We start from the raw sequence: 13,880 nt of genomic DNA, 5'->3' as shown, positions 1-13,880 counted from the left end.
CCTGGCTACTTTTTCAGTGTTGAAGTCTCCATATAATTTGCTTAGTGTAACTCCACCGGGTTAGAAATGCAATTCAGTGGTAGTCATGCAGTGTGATTGCAAGTAGAAGTTAACTGGAGGGTAAGCCAAGTGCCAAGTCTGTCTTTCTCCTATGTAATGAATGGCAGACATGTCTGCATTTTTCTTAAAGTGAAATACTGATCAGTGAGCTGCATCCCTGAAAAGAGTGTTGAAGAAGGCACAGAGAGAACAACAATTCATTAGAAAAATTGTATATGCATCAATTTCTAATCAGGTGTGAATTCACAAATAACTTTTCCATGTAATATAGAATCATAGAATTTTGGAGTTGTTTGTATTGGAAGAGACCTTGAAGGTCTTGTAGTTCCAACTCCCCTGCTATAGGCACGGACACATTCTTCTAGATCAGGTTGTTCAAAGTACCATCCAGTCTGGCTTTGAATATTTCCAGGGAGGTGGCATCTACAGCCTCATTGGACAACTGGTTCCAGTGTGTCTCATCACCCTCACTGTAGAGAATTTCTGTTTAATATCTAGTCCAATTCTACCCTCTTCCAGTATAAAACCATTTGCCATTGTCCTGTCACTACCTGCCCATATAAAAACCCCTTCACGGCTTTCTTGTAGGCTCCCTTAAGGTAATGGAAATTTACTATAAATTCCTCCCAGAGCCTTCTCCAGGCTGAAAACCCCCAGATCTCTCAGCCTGCCTAGGGAAGGTATTCCTGCACCTCTGAACTTCTTTGAGGTCCTCCTCTGGACGTACTCCAACATGTCAAAGTTCTTTTGTGTTGGGGCTCCAGAACTGGACACACTACTCCAGGTGGGGTCTCACAAGAGCAGAGTAGAAAAGTAGAAACACCTTTCTTGACCTGCTGGTCATCCCTGAGGAATGCCACTTGTCACCAGTCTCAACTTAGACACTGAGCCATTGACCACAAGACTCTGAGTGAAACCATTCAGCCAGTTTCTTATCCTACATGCAGTCCATCCAACAAATCCATCCAACATGTTGTGCAGGATGGTGTCAAATACTTTGCACAAGCCCAGGTGGATAACATCTTCCTTTATCCCCTGACATTGTAACTCCATCATACAAAGCCACCAAGTTTGTCAGACATGACTTGCCCTTGGTGAATCCATGTTGGCTACCACCAATCACCTAATTATTTTTCATGTACCTTAGTAGGGCCTTCAGGACAATCTGCTCCATGGTCATGCCAGGCACAGTGGTGAGACTGACTGACTGAAATGTGAAAGATTAAACAAAAGTTTCATTGCAGTCACCTTAATAGTGCAGGAGATTAAAGTTATGTTGAATAGTGAAACTTAATCTATCCTCTTCTGCTAGCTTACTCATACCAATTTGCTGTTCTGTTATAAAACTCAGCTTTCACTAATAATCAGCCTTCACTGTACCCAGGAAGGAGGGCAAACACATTAGGATATTCAATTTTTTATGGATTTCCCTGTTAGATTTCCAGAAACTAATTAATGGGTGAAACTGTGACTTCAACCTCTGTGGTCTAAAACACTTATATCCTTCATCTTGGCTGATCAAAAATTGTCTGTATGAAAGACAGATGGTGGAAGATGGGGAAGAACATACATGAACATGCAATGTGTATAGAGAAGGAACAGACCATCTAGTACTTCATAATGCTTCTTAATCTTGTTGAGTGTGCTCCATCATCTGTATATTTTTTCAGCTCTGAAATGTAGCTTGATTCATCAGCCATGATTGTTTTTAACGTGACATTTAACAAGATTAAAATCTCTGCTCTCAATTTAAATAAAAGTTTGCACTATGGATGCATAATATCAACATATTTAGTGATTTTAGCTACAAAAACCCAGTAATTTAATGTTACTTGAAAAGGATAGTCTTTTCCTAATTCCTTTCCCACATGTCCTGATCCATGCCACATCTCAGATCAAAATGGAAAAGGAAAGTCTCATTGAAGTTGACTGTAAAGAAATGAGAGCAGTTGCAAGGAACTTGGAATACAGAATTTCAGAGGGTCAAAAGAGAATATTACTGAAGTCATTTAGATTAATAACAGTGGTTGGAAAATAAGTGTTATATGTTACATACAAGGAAAATAACTGGTAAGAAAGAATTTCATATCCTATTCAAAATCATGCAAATGTTTTCTTTTAAAAGATTGTCATTTTCTGATAAAATATATCACTAACTAAAAAAAAATCCCCAAACTACTTTACTTTTCTACAATTCTCTGTTGACATATAACACTGATTCTTTTTTATCCTCATCTTCAGCATTTTTTTGCCTGAAAAAAAAAAAAAATGTTTTATATTCACAGTTTCACTCTGTCAACACTCTTGATAACAAAATAGAAAGACAGAGTAATAAAGCTTAGCTCAATTTCCTCTGTTATTCTAACAATGTTCTTTGACTCAGGAAAGGACAAATGTGAGGTGCATACTCACACACAGATATGTACCTACAAATATAGATAAGATGCAATTATTCTCCAAATACTTTTGAATCAGAGATGTATGATCAGTTTTGCCTTTCCCTGAGCCAAAAAGCAGATCAACAATAGAAGTCTGATCCAGAATGTAAGGGCTGTGTCCTGGTTAATTTACATTCATAAGATCAAATGCATAAAGCCTGAAAAATGTGCAGAGTCTGACAATTAAAATAATAATAATAATAGTAGAACCTTCTGTATTATTTTTTTTACAATTAATAAAAAGTGTAACTACATGTAGCACGACACAAAATTAAGAAATCTGAAGCTTTTCAGCATTTAGCCCTTCAATTACATATTTAGAAGTGCTATTATGATTATATTTTGTCCTTTTCTTCTTTTTCTACATGAATCAAGAACTGTAAATGCCCCTTTGAAACAGCAGTTACTACAAATAAAATCTGAACTGAGTTGCTTAAGTCTGTGACTGCACCTTTGCTTCATTTCCGAGTAACTGACAGTGTCTCAGTGTCCAGGGAGCAATTTGGTGGAGGAGTAGGGAGGAGGAAAAGTACTTTGCATATTCTTCAGCAGAATTTGTGATTTTTAGCCTCTGGCATTCGGGTTAGGATGTCTGTTCTTATTATGGTCTGCTGCAAAACTTCTGAAGATGTGACTGTACATTTCAAAAAGCAGAGAAAGAGGATGCTACTTCAAATTACTTCTTCAACTTCTGAGTTAAATGAACACTAGAATAATGAAGGAGGCTCAGTTGAATACCTTTTTCTTTTTGCGACAAATGAGTATGCTTAAGTAGCACAGGAGATATAAAATATTATGAAAAAATAATAATAAAAAAATACCCTTAGCTACCATAATTATAAAAATGATTTTCAAAGGCTTATAGTAATGCAGAGTTGTCATTTTTATTAAGCACCTTGAGCAAGTTTTCCTTCATGGGAGGATGAAGACCTTTATGAGCTGTAATGAATTTTTCCATCCTAGCTTTTCTTCTTGCTTCACTTATGTATAATTAGCATTATGTTTCATAGAATCACTGAGGTTGGAAAAGACTAATAAGATCACCCAGTCCAATTGTCCACCTACTATCAATATTTCCCACTAAATCTTGTCCCTCAGTACAACATCTACTCATTTCTTAAACACCTTCAGAGACAGTGACTCCACCACCTTCCTGGGAAGCCTGTTCCAGTGCCTAACTGTTCTTTCAGAGATGGAATTTTTCCTAACCTGAATCTCCCCTGGCTCAGCTTTAGGCCATTTCATATTGTTCTATCACTGGTTACATGAGAGATGAGACCAACCCCTACCTCACTACAACCTTCCTTCAGGTAGCTGTAGAAAGCGATAATGACTCCCCTGAGCCTCTTCAGACTAAACAATCCCGGTTTCCTCAGTCACTTCCCATAAGACAGCTCTGTTGCCCTTCTTTGGACACACACCAGGGCCTCAGTATCTTTCTTGTAGTGAGTGGCTGAAAACTGAACACAGTACTCAAGGTGGCAGCCTCACCAGTGCTGAGTGTAGGTGAACAAACAACTCCTTAGTCCTGCTGATTGCACAATTTCTGACATAGGCCAGAATGCCTTTGGCCTTCTTGGCCATCTGGGCACACTGCTGACTCATGTTCATCTGGCTGTCAACTAATATCCCCAGATCTTTTTCTTCCGTGCAGCTTTCCAGCCACTCTGCCCCAAGCCCGTAGTATCACCTGGGTTTCTTATGACCAAAGCGCAGGACTTGCATCTTGGTCTTATTGAACTTCACCCCGTTGGTCTTGGTCCATCAATTGATCTTGTCAAGATCCCTTGTTAGGACCTTTTTATCCTCAGTCATATTGACAGTTCCTTCCAACTTGGTGTCATCTGCAAACTTACTGAGGGTGCACTCAATGCCCTCACCCAGGCCATCAAAAAAGATACAAAATAGAACAGGCCCCAGTACCAGCCCCTGTGAAACACTACTTTTGTTTGGTCACCAGCTGTATTTAACTTTGCTCACCATCAGTCTCTCAGCCTTGGTGTTCAGTCAGATCTTTTTTCACATTATATTATATATATATATATATATATATATATTTCTGTGATAATTCAAAACTGCTTTGCAATGTATTCTTTGAGAAACCAGGTGTCAAATGTTTCTAGTAAATTTAAAAATTTATAGTAAATTTAAAAATATATATATAAATAATAAATAATCATATTTATTTATATATATATAAATAAATAGATAGTTTCCAGAAATCTACTGTGGAAACCTAATGAAACTTAAGAAATGCTACCTTTTAAGATTTGGACTAACTTATTCATTCATACTTTTTCAGTGCTCAAATATTTTTAAGAATGTTTAAAACATAAGCGTATATGTATATATCTATGTGTCTGTATATGCAGCTCTAGCACAATCAGAGACATCTTAACGGAAACAAAATTTGGAAATCTTGCTGCCATTCTAATAGAAAGTTAGAGTTGATCTACTTGTGTACCTTAAAGCATCTCACAGAGCTTGTATCCTTTGGTCTCCTATGAATAAACTGGTTTTGTTATACAGGTAAGTGATACCTGTGTCTTCCTATAGATAACAGAGTGCACAAGGGAAGACATATTACACATTGCTGTAACAGTTCATGGCACGAAGAATGTTGTGGTTGTGTTTTTCAAGAATACTTGTACCAAGAAGAAGCCTAAGGGAACTTTGTGGGCACTGAAAGCAAAATGACCTGCAGGTAACATATGCTGTTACATATACATTGCTTTTCTATGTGCAGTGAAAATGACACACCTGAAAACATAGCATTTTGTTGTTTTGCTATGCCGGTTATTTATTTTTTTCAAGTGGAAACCAACCATTGTAACACAGACAAATTACTGACTACTAGTCAGCATGCTACACATAAACAAGATGCCTGTACAATTTGCTTTAACCAGAGATACAATAATCCTTCTGCCTAGCAAAAGAAAGCCTATGCAATCATGTAGCAGTAGTTTAATATTTTCTATTAAAAGAGTTTATGAACACTTCTTATCTTGTAAAGACAGAATGCAAATATTGAGGCCAGTCCCACTATTGTCATGCAGAACTCCTTTAAATTCAATGAGAGTTTTTTATGAGAGAAGACTGCAACTTTGGATTAACGGCAGTAATGTTCAGTGATCTACACAGACAACAAAGCTATTCAAGACATTTGTTTTAAGTTGAGTAAACACACAGCATGCTCAGCAGGCAGTAACCTGTGTGTTTCCAGTACAAATACCTGCAAGGCAGGCCAGCAGTTAACCTTGCAGATTAAAAAGGAGCTACAGGAGGATAGTTGATCCATTCTGTCAAAATTCCAGATGGCTGTAAGTCTGCTTTTGTATATTAAAACTTGCCCCAAGGCTTTTTTCCTCTTTTATTTCCTTCTTTCCTTGATTAAATCAACATACTGCCTTCACTGCTGGACAAATGCAACTACCTACTTTTATGATAAGACTAACATCTGGTGTCAATAAGATCTTGAAAAGAATATCACTCTTGGCAAGCCTGTTTTCACCTTTTTTCTCCAGTTAGAGAGATACCACATATGCTAGAAATCTCCTAAATTACAAGTCTGTTTATCCTTAACTTTACATTTGCCTAAGAAAATACAAAACAAAAATTACAAAACAAATTGAAAAAATAAGTTCAATTATATACATGTGGGATTTTTTTGTTGTTTTTGTTTGTTTGTTTTTGTTTTGTTTTTGTTTCCCCCTCCCCCCACCCTTTTGGTGTCTGTGTGTGTGTGTATTACAATATTTGCTGACCTGAGATGAAATTTCTTAAACGATGACTGGTAGACAAAAAACTACTTCCTGAAGAATAATAAACAGGTTTTAGAGAGAAAACCAAAGATACAATTAGTCTCTCATGGTAAAACTAGCTTTACATCTGCTTTGCTACTCTTTCTCCTGGTGGATGGTCCAAAATGCAGACATTCTGGAATCTACAAAACAATTGACTGTTTATCATCTCTATTTATCAGCTTACATTAAGCAGTCATAGGAAGCAAAATCATTCCAAAGAATGACAACCCACTCATGCTCTTCAGACTTTTTTGTATTTTGAAGGAGAAAATTCCAAGAACCACTGAGCCTTAAAATAATTCTTGTCTAATGCAGGCAGAAATATGACAGTATTTCTTCCAGTTGATGATGTCAGCTGTTGTTGAAGGCACTGGACTGTACTGCTTAATTTATTAGCCATCTCTGAAGAATCAGCTATCATCTTTTCCATTCCACGTGTAGATATAGTGAAAATATAGTTTGATTTTGAAAAGCTTTATCAGGTGATAGTGCAGCTTCCTTCATGCAAATAAATTCAATAATCCAGTTCTGAAAAACAGTTCATTTGAACAATATAGTTTGTGTCATATTTTCATTCTCCCTTATCACAAGATTCTTTTCAGTACAGAACTTAAAAGAAAAGCAAATCACAATATTAATTACTGATCACTTTCAGAATAAGAGTAAGCTCAACAATAAATTCAACCTAACTTGATTTTCCTGCTGGGGAAGGTTAAACATTAGCTGAATGATATTAACTAATAAAATGAGAAAATTTGATTAATGTGATGAAGTGTAAAGACAGATCTCTTTAATATAAAGTTTGATAAATACCAATTTGTTACTATTTGAAGGCAGCATAGAGGGACAGTCATTGTATGTAAACTTGATTAAAAGGTTTATCTTATATTAGTTTAAAAGACAGAATACAATCAATTTTAAAATTTTCACAAAATACCTGAGAAATTTAAAATGAGCTAAAAAAATCCAGAATAATAATCCCTCCAGTAGCCACTAAAATGCAATTTCAAGAAAGCTCTTGAAAAGAGTTTATGGATACTATGTTTAGTAGACTTAATCAACTTACACTCCTTCAGCTATACTAATCAGTTTTTCAACCCAGTTCTAACTTCGACCTTTGACAATTGGCAATATGAAATCAAATATTTTCCAACAAGTTGTTTCACACTAGATATGTGCCTGGGAGAAATAGGAGAATTAGAATATTGCCTTGTTTCTTATTTCACTTATGAAAGTATCACGCTAAACCATCATTTGTAAGAAGATGTAAGACTGACACAAAATAGCTCACTGTTAGGTGGCCTACTACAGATCTTCAGACATTTAGTGAATTTTAACAACTCTTGTAAGTTAATGTTGTGAAATCATATTCTAGATTTTATTTTTACAAGGGCTTTTAATTATAAGTAATGTTCCTATTTCAAATTAAAAAGTATTCAGCTTTACCTCAGCATGTTGAAATCATGACCTTTTCTAATATATAGTTCATACACAATAGAAATTATTTTTTTTATTTTGTTTAAGTAGAAACTCTCAGAGAAACAGTGGTATTTCTCTTGGGATTATGTTTCTATCTGAAGTCTAAATAAGAAATCAATTGAGAGATGGCTGTACAGATGAGAATTCTTTCTCAGTATTTTCATAGAATCATGGAATTATTTGAGTTGAAAGGGACCCTTAAAGGTCATCTAGTCCAACTCCCCCATGAGAGGGACACATACAGCAAGATAAGATCCTCAAAGCCCCATCCAGTCTGACCTTGAATGTCTTCATATATGGGGCACCCACCACTCCCCTGGGCAACCTGTTCCAATGCCTCACAAACCTTATTATAAAATACTTCTTCTATATATCCAGTCTAATTCTCACCTCTATTAATTTGAAATCGTTTCTCTTTGTCCTATAACTACAGATCCTGCTAAAGTGTGTGTTCCCTTTTTTTCTACTAGCCCCCCTTTAGATACTGAAAATCTGCTTTAAGTTTTCACAGATGACAGAACTTCCTGTGTTTCTGTTTGTGCTCATTGCCTCTTGCTCTATCACTGAACACTTCTGCAAAGAGCCTCTGTTTTCTTTGCTCCCTCCCTTTAAGGTTCAAGTAATTACAGACATTGTTGAGCTTCCCCAGGAGCTTTCTCCACGCTGAACAATCCCAGTTTTCTCAGCCCATCTTCATAGAGGAGGTGTTTCATTCCTTGGATCATTTTTGTGTCCATCTTCTGGATGCACTCCAGCAGTTGTGTGTTTCTCTTGTATTGAGGACTACACATCTGGATGGAGTACTCCAGGTGAGGTATCAGTAGTGCAGAGCAGAGGGGCAGGATCACCACCCTCGATCTGATGGCTGTGTTTCTTTTCATGCAGCCCAGTGTACATTACTTTCATTGTTATTTTTTTCCCTAGTACAATAACTGTACTGTTCTATTTTGTCTGCCTGAAGCTTGAAAAATAAAAGAAAGCCATAAACAGTTCTAACAGTAATGGATCACATTCATCAGATTATTGTTTTTTGTTTGTTTGTTTGTTTGTTTTTTGTTGTTGTCATTTTTCAATGAATAGTTTGATATCCACGATGTTAAAGTGAAAATTATTTTTAGAGCCATTTGCTAACATGATGCCAGGTGCTGGTAAGTTCAGTACTTGTCAGCACATACTCATTTGTGCTTTTTTTGTCTGGCTTACCAGATCTTCTCATACTACAGTTGTGTTTTGTTTTGTTTTGTTTTGTTTTTCCTTTTTTTTGTTTGTTTGTTTTTTGTTATTTAATTAAAAAAAAAAATCATGAGCATTCCATTTATTTACTTTAGGAATAATTATTTGAAGACAATCAGTTAAATATTATCTCTACTGTCTTAAAAACTTCAAGCAACATATATAATTGGAACAGAAAACTTAAGATAATATTTTATTATCAATATTTATCAATATAAACTTTTCACAAATCGTGATGAAGGAAATTTTTTTTGGTGAAGAATTCATCATATTCTACAAACAGAACCAACAAAATGAGATATTAGATTTTCTGTGGATGGAAATAATTATAAAAGATTCAGCTGCATATTGTTTACTTGGGTTTAACAGTGATTTAAAAAATATGTTAAATAACTAATGAAAAAGAAACAAAAATTAAAAGAATATTCAATATATGTTTTGTTTTGTTTTGTTTTGTTTTGTTTTGTTTTGTTTTGTTTACTGTGCAGGGGGAATGATGAACAGCCAGTCACTGACCAGCAGCAGCACACCTCAAACAACTTCCCTCAGTTTTATTCTATTACGTCTTATGATACTGAATATCCCTTTTACCAGTTTAGGTCAGCTGGTCCTAGTTCTGTCCTCTCCCAGCTCCTTCTGTCCCCCTGCCCCCTCCCCAGCAGGATAACATGAGAAGCTTAAATGTCCTTGGCTCTATGCAGCAGTGATCAAAACCAAAACTTTGGTCTGTTATCAACATTGTTTTTCTCCTAAAGCTAAAGCATAGCATCATACCAGACACCATGAAGCATATCAGTTCTGATCACAAGACCAACTAAATAATGTCTATTCATTACAGATCTATTCACAGTCTTCCCTTTTGAATAGTAACTGTAAGGCTAGTGACAAATATCCTGTATTATTTATTCTGTACAGCCACTGCAAGAAGAACTGCATTCTTGAATCATTATTTTATTACTTCACAGCATGAAATAAGAACCAAAAATAAGCAGACTTACCTAATGCACACTATTTCTAGAGAAATAGTAAGAGACAGGGATTTATTTTCCAGGAGAATCATCATAATCAAAGTAAGATTATTTAAATAAGAAAAGTAAAAATATATAAACTCCAGTAATAGCAGCTCACTGATTCACAAACACAAACGGCATAAAAAGTGTCAAAGTCCTAATGAAAAATGAGAGGAATAAGAATGAGAGCTCCTCACGGACAAAATGGATCAACCTGGTTGACCTTCTTCATTGGTTTCATGACTGAAAAAAACCTGTAGTGCCATTGCAGAGTTACAAGAATATTAACACTTAGCCTAATGCCTTGTTAGTATGCCTCTCATATATATATATAAGCTAACAAATAAATGATTTGTAGTCTTACCAGAATATATCCTACTTGTTGTATCTTTCAATGAAGTTCACTGAAATGGGATGATACAGAAAGGGAGAATGTCAGACAAAATCTTAGCTTTTGTTTATGCAATTATTTAACATGGTGACTGATTAAACTAAAAATATTTTCTTCTATTTTATAGTCTGCTGCTTTTTCTTCTGTACTCTAACTCATATTGTTAAGTAAATGTCCACTTCTCAATATTGTGGTGTAATGTTATCACAAATTTGTGGCTAACTACTGGATTACCTAGGATACCTACTCTATCAGTGCAAGTCTTTTTTTCTTCTTTCTTTTTTCTTTTTTCTTTCTTCTTTTTTCTTTTTTCTTTTTTCTTTCTTCTTTTTTCTTTCTTCTTTTTTCTTTTTTCTTTTTTCTTTTTATAGTTATTATTTTTAAATATTGCTAGTATGTGTGCTCAGAAGAACAAACAAACAAACAAACAATTTCTGACGTACATGTGTCCCAGAAAATAATTGATTTTAATCCTGCACTTGCGTTATTGCTGCTAATATTCTATTGGCTTCAAGGAAAAGGCTTATTACTGGGACAGAATATAGAATGTATAAATAAATTGAATCATAGAATCATAGAATAATAGAATTACTCAGGTTGGAAAAGACCTTGAAGATCATCAAGTCCAACCACAGCCTAACCGGTAGCCTCTCTTAAAAAAAAAAAAAACACGAAACAATACCACAACAACAAACCTCTGCTAAATCATATCCCTGAGTACCACATCCAAACGGCTCTTAAACACATCCAGGGATGGCAATTCAACCACCTCCTTGGGGAGCCCATTTCAGTACCTAACCACCCTTTCCATAAAGAAGTTCTTTCTTATATCCAACCTAAACTTGCCCTGGCGCAACTTGAGGCCATTTCCCCTCGTCCTGTCACATGTCACTAGTGAGAAGAGACCTGCCCCACTCTCACTGTAAGAACCTTTCAGGTACTGGAAGATGGCAATTGAAAGTTGAACTTTCCATTCCACTAATTTGCTACAAGAATGCATTTTCACTTGCATATATATTTCTTTCTTACAACTGTATTAGTACTATAAATTATAAATAATCTGTATTATACTGCTGTTTTCTATTTCATGTAGACTTTGCATTCTTTCAGGGATTATTTCAATGGAGATTTGATGAATGATGATAACACTGGTATGAATTTTAAGTTACAAATTAGGAAGAAAGACAGCATGGTTTAGTTCTCCTGTAGTTCACTTACAGCAACAATTGGAATGCCACTTTATAAGTATTACAAAAAAACTTTGCCTTTATTCCTCTCTAAAGGACAAAAATAAGGTAGTTGCTGAGCTCACAGGAAATCAAGCAACCTCTTTTTCAGTACATAGCTATGCAAGCTAGCATAGCTAGCAAACTTTGAAGTGAAAAGAAGTTGAGACACAATGATTAATTTTTCTATTGCTGAATGTAATGATGTGCCATATACTGTGCATCAATGAAATGTGCCTCTGTAGTACAGCCTGACATACCTGGTGTAGTCTGACATTTCCTTCAAATGCATGGACATTCATTTGAAAGCTATTGCCAGCAGTAGAACTGTAACTTTCAGGTTCAGATTGATGATTGACAGGGCTTAATAGGTTTGGAGTTTGTGTTTGATTGAGATAAACATCTAAATGTTCACAGACTTAGCTTATTAGGACTTGAACCCCTTGAGTCTGTGAAATTGGGGCATAAATCTAAGAAGAGATTCTTGTCAGATTTTTTAGTAGTTTCAGTCCTGGAAGAAAATGCCACAAGAAGAGCATTTCTCAGCATTTTGGCACCTCTGCTTCCAGGCCCAGACATAACATGGCACTTAAAGAGCACACAGAAACATAACCCTTGACTGATTCTTCAATTCTTCTTTCTTTCTTGTGTTTATAAGGAAGAAAATCTTCGGGATTTTTTTTTTTTTTTTTTTTTTTTTCCCTCGAACTCATTATCTATTCTTCAGTCATGTTTTGGATTTAAAAAAAAAGATGCACACATATTTGCGTATTTCATGAAGTAAAAAGCATTATTAAAATTGCATTAATCATTGGATGCGTTCACATTTTAGCATGATGAATAGTTAAAGTGTTTTTCTGTAATTATTTCTTTAGAGGAGCATGGCAGTTATTGGGACAGTTATATTTTTCTCAAGCATCCACACAACAGTAAACATACATGCCAAAATGTCAAGAAGACACTTCATCTTTAATATTTTTTAATGTTTCACTTCAATTGCTAAGTCAAAAACAGGAAACAATGAATATTTCACTCAGCTCTTTTTCACCCAGATCTAGTTACTTTTCAATCAAGTCAAAATAATTAAAAACAAAGACAACAGTTTGACTTTCAAAAGTCTGTTATAATATGATTAAATTTGACTGAGCTTTAGGGATACAAATTATGCATGTCCCATCACAATATGCTGAGAGAAAGAGTTAATTCTGGGCACAACAAATCATAACAGTTTTCAGCAAATGCCTTTTTGGAGTTTACACAAGTTCTTTATGTACTCAGATTGTCTTAGTTCTAATCTGCACTGCCTCCTGTCTGCCTCCATTTATCTGTACTAAATGAACTGAGCGAATATCATCATACAAACTAATAGCACGATTGTTATAGAAAAAAATAAATTCAATTGAAATATATTGAAATATGTGTTCTGTTTAATCAGGATGCAAAGATGAGTCATGTAGACTTTTCCAAGGACAAAAAAAAAAAAAAAAAAAAAAAAAAAAGAGGTGTAGCTTCCATTTCCTTAGATCTTTTAGCTGAACCATGAACATGGCTGAAAGCAGTGATGAAAAATAAAAGAAAAAAAGAAAATTGCAATTTTCACATGCCTTTAGCAGACACATACAAAGATAATTCTTTGTTCATTCAAATCTTAATTTTTTTATCCCATTTAAGTTTTCTCCATTATATATCTGGAGACTATAAAGTACAATTCCATGTTCAAGTCAAAGTCAAATTTGATAATGTTGCTCTGTTATTTTTCTAGTCTGTCTACCTCCAAGAAAGGAGATTTCACAGCCTGTCTGAGCAACCTGCTTCTTTTGTCTTCACTCATCATGATTTTTCTTCCTGGTACTTAATTGGAATATTCCTTGTTTCAATTTGAGTCAATTTTATTTTCTCCATTCACTGTGCACCTCTAAAAAGACTGATTCTGTCTTCTCTGTGATATCCAATGAGGTAGCTAAAGTCATTAATAAATGTTAGTATTTTCCAGAAATGTCATAGGTGTCATGTGGCTTTCTTAGGCAAACAAAACAGTTTTTTTTTCTACAAGTGCAAAGTTTGTATCAATCAAGACTGGATGATATATATGTGTCACTGACTGTATTGCATTTCACTGAGACCAAGAAATAATCTTGTGTGTGGTAACAGTAACGTAAATCATAACACTCATGAGAAGTTTTGAAATACATGAGAAATTCTAAGTAGAAAGTAGACAGAAAATGAATGAACCACTTTTG

Source organism: Excalfactoria chinensis, chromosome 1, assembly GCF_039878825.1.
Source record: "Excalfactoria chinensis isolate bCotChi1 chromosome 1, bCotChi1.hap2, whole genome shotgun sequence".
NCBI lineage: Eukaryota > Metazoa > Chordata > Aves > Galliformes > Phasianidae > Excalfactoria > Excalfactoria chinensis.
Note: the sequence above shows the minus strand (reverse complement) of the source record.